Genomic DNA, 4,578 nt, shown 5'->3' on the forward strand with positions numbered 1-4,578 from the left:
AAAATGTGGCGAAAATAGTGTTAAACACCGTGGTTTTGCACTATCATAGTGTTGCATAACGTCAATGCTAATGTGTTGTGGTGACACTTTTCTTTTAAAACTTAAACGCCAAAATAAACACCGTTTAAACTACGCGCCTATCACACATTAGACTGGCAACGCCATCTATCTATAAAAAAAAGGATTTTTTCAACACTAATTGTAAGCCCTATTGTAGGCGATTTACGTTACGTAGTACGTAAAGTATATTTTTATCATATTGATGCCGCTTAATATATGAAACAGGCCAAAGGAAGCGTTTACGAAACTTTTGATCTGAATTAACAGCCGCGTCAATCTAATCATAGCCGTTTATCCTCATAAACACATATAAAACTGTAAGAATCAAATTTGCTACAGTAACACCAAAAAGTATTGGCACACGTAAAAATTTACCTTTACCATTTCTATGTAGACTCGTGTAGTGTGTACACGGATCAAGTTAATTTAAAATGTTTTCCCAATTGTCTATCGTAATGAAATTTGTCAAACTTGTAAATATTATTAGTGTCTATCGACGTTCCAAATTTAAGTTGGTATATATAAGGAGAATAAGGAGAAGGAGAACTATTTTTTTGACATTGTTATTAATGTGCAATATTAATATTGATTTTGAATTTTCAAAATGACTTAAAAAAACGTTGTTTCCAAAGGAATCTGGTTCATGTTGCTCATAGAATTCAAGGATATTTCACTCCAGACTGTGATTAAATATGTACATACATTTATGTATACATATACATACATACATACATATATATTTTTAACAAATCGAGTAGTTGAGGGAAAATTCAGAAAAATCTCTTATACCAAAAAACGAAATTGAAGGCAAGAAGGCGTAAGTGATCTTAAAAATACATAAGTTGGTTAAATCTCAACAACCTTATACATATATATTTTTTTAGGACTAAATACTTAATTAAATAGAAATTATGAACAACATATTTAAATGTATATTATTGAAAATTTAAAAACTTTTAGTCATTTGCTCATCCCAGTCAAATAATCTTATTCGTGGCAGGTGCAAATAAAGATACAATATACAAATATATGTACATATGTATGTATATTTATGTCTAAGTGCTTTAGACTCAGATCATCGGATTTCAAACAGTTTTCTACATATGTCTGTTTCATTACCTCGCCTCATAAGATACACCCACATACACATGCAGATTTGGGCAAAAATTAAATGGTAAAATTACAGAAAAAACACCATTAACACATTAGAACGTGCCAAGTTTATTGCGCAAAAGCAAATGAATTCCCACTCGCTCGATCAATTGATTTATGCAAAGTGCGCTGAAAACCAACGGCTAATAGTTTCCACAGGTAGCCATACTGTCTGAGCTCAAAAGTCGTATGCGGTCGACGAACACCCACAACGTGCTTGGAGGAGACCTCCAAAATCGATCAACCTCGATTTGATTTCTGGTTTTGCATTGCATGCACACACACACACACACACACTAAGAAATCATAATAAATAATTTCTGCGATTTAATCAATTGTAGCAGGTGTTTAACACTGCACGCAGCAAGCAGACCCAAAAAAAAAGAAACATAAGAAAAAAAACTGGTTAAGTCTCTGCAGTTCCATAGTTCCTTTTATTGGTTTAAAGTAGTTTTCATTTGCGCAAATTAGCGCATACAAGGTAGCAGCAAACCAACTTATATGCTAAAGAAAAAGAGGAAAACCTTGTTTCCCCTGTCAACTAAAACTAAACGTTACTATCAAAGAACTTGGGCAGCACCCGAATTCCCATATAAAAGGAAGTGCGAGGCATTTTAGACCCTTTATTTTCTTCAAGAACTTTAACTTTTCCTTGAATAAATTTCGTTTTTTGAATATTCCATAAAATTCTATATTAAGAGATTTTTCGCACTTGGCCTACTTATAAAAGATTTTTCTAGATTTCTATTCAATTTAATCCTACTTCCTTGTTTAAAAACCCCCCTTAGTTTCTTGTTAGGGTCATAAATGATACTTTTTAATTTAATTAACAAAAATTGGTATATACTCAGTTTTTAGTTGTGTTTTTATTATGCTTTAGTTATTGCCTTCACAATCATAGGGACATAATTCGCATCAAGCACTTATTTTCGGGTTGGTCATAATAGACCACATTGCTGATCGTTATTGGCTTAATGATGACAGTTGATTTGGAGTATTCTTGACGAGGGCAATAGCATTTTCTGCGTGAGGCCTCTTTTCTCGTCGAAGAAAAAGCGATTTGACCAGCTAATATGCTACGTTTTCCAAATACTCTCGTCCACATATTACTACATAAATGGTAAATGCGCTAATACCGGATATGCCTAGCATACCTATATGAAAATAGGTCGTTCGGCACGTTTGCAGGAGAATATACCAATCATTTGGTCACAAGTGTCAACACTTTCTTGTTTTATTGTTGTATCATGATTATGATCGGTTTTTTGCAAGCGCAATTGTCCTCCCCTTGTTTTTTGCAAGCGCAATTCTCCTCTGATGCTTTCAACTTATTTGTGTCTATTTACCTATCGATTTGAATTGATAGATTCCTATAACTCAGTTGCTTGAAGGTCGGTTCTGTATGCTAATAAACTTTCCCATCTTTGGAGACCAAGTCTGGATTATCCTTACATTCGTGCTCGATTTGTGACTCTTTCAAGTCTAAATTGAAGACAACAATGAGGTCCCAATTAAAGCCTATTTCTTTAATTTTATCAGAATAGTAAGGTCCAAGTTCATTCAAACATAAAGTCTTCACAGATTTATTTTTTCGCAACAGTTTTACATCTGAATTCCATGACTCTACTAGGCGAAATTAATGATTATCTGCTTTTGCTCACAAAAAAACGAATTATTTGAAGACATGTTATCATGTTTTGAAACATCAAAGCTTTTTATGTGAACATTTATCATAGGACATGTATCTTTCGTAGCGTATCCGATTGGATTTTTATGTGTGGTCAAATTTGACCCTAACAAGGAACATGTAACTTTTCATTTTTTCACGTTCAGGAAAACCAGATATCCAAAATAGGTTTACGATCGAAAAACAAGATACCTCGAACTAAAAAAAAATTTATTTGAATCAAGCAATTAATAAAAATAATTTTTAACCCTCTAATGCTGTTTTCTAAACTATTGGAGGAATATAAGAACAATTTTTTTTAAAGTAAATTAGAGATGGGCGTCGGGATCGCGATTTTCAGGAATCCCGCGGGACCCGAAAACTTTATGGGAATTTGGCGGGATGGGAAAGATTTTCAAAAAACCGGGACGGGACGGGATAAGAGGTCGATCCCGAAATTCCCGCAGGTCCCGGAAAAACTATCGGGACCCAAAAACTACTCGGGACCCAAAAATAAAATGATTGATAAAACTTTCAGTATTTATCGATATTACTCACTGACTGCAATTTATTAGTAACACGAAATTTTACTCGTGCAATATTTCGTGTTTTCCATGTGAAGATGATATTGACGAAGAAATTAGTAATTATATTATGAATGTTAAACTTAAGAAAAATGTGGATATATTATCTTTTTGGAAGCAGTGCAATGAATTGCCATTATTGCAAATGCTGGCTAGGCAAACTTTAAATGTTCCGACATCCTCTGCAACTAGCGAAAGAGTTTTTTCTACTTCAAGTAGAATTTTGGAAGACAGAAAAACTCGGCTTATTGGAGACAATTTTGAAAAAATATTGTTTTTAAATAAAAAATATGGATATATAAAGTAAGAGTTTATTGGAAAAACAAATATATAAATAAAGTAATATGCATATATGAAATAAAATTTTCGGGAAAATGTCGGGACCCGCGGTCGGGACTGAAAATTTTTCGGGATAACCGGGATGGGAAAAGCAAATTTGATTTCGGGACGGGATGGGACGGTAAGCATTTTCTTTCCCGATCCCATCTCTAAAGTAAATAAAGGCTTCGTTGTTGTTTTTGTATCAAAGTCAAAAACTTTAGAATACTTTACCTTGTAATTTGTTCAACAAAAATGAGCATATACTTAGAAAATAGCGAAGGAAAATTTATCACAGCTACAAAACGTCCGGACGGCACATGGCGGAAGGCACGTCGCGTCAAGGATGGCTATGTACCCCAGGAAGAGGTGCCACTGTACGAGAGTAAAGGCAAACCATTTGTGGCCAAGAGGCAGACAGGTGTACCACCGGGAATGTGCCCAATTGTAGCAGCCGAAGCGAAAAAGGAAAAACAGAAAAAGGCCAAAGCCAAAAAGATTGATACAGCGAAGGGAACCAAGACTGTATCCTCAAGTGTTCCACAAGTACAAACCAACACAAGCAGCACCACCAATACCACCAGCAGCAGCAGCGCAGCTACTAACACTCCTAAGGCTAATCAAACTGTGGCCAAGAAAAATGTGAATGCCCTGGCCAAGATTTTAGATGAATCCCTGAAATTGGAGGACTCTTCTGAAACGGATGCCACTAAACTATTGAAGAAACTTTGTAAGAAAATCCGCTAAATTGAACAAATCGAAAGCCGTATACAGGCAGGAGAACAGAAAAAGTTCTAG

At 34.9% G+C, this 4,578-nt stretch overlaps 1 pseudogene; it reads left to right on the forward strand.

The window, feature by feature from the left end:
• Positions 1–4,035: 4,035 nt before the first annotated feature.
• LOC6645265 lies at positions 4,036–4,578 on the forward strand (annotated as a pseudogene).

Source organism: Drosophila willistoni (genome assembly GCF_018902025.1).
Source record: "Drosophila willistoni isolate 14030-0811.24 chromosome XR unlocalized genomic scaffold, UCI_dwil_1.1 Seg143, whole genome shotgun sequence".
NCBI lineage: Eukaryota > Metazoa > Arthropoda > Insecta > Diptera > Drosophilidae > Drosophila > Drosophila willistoni.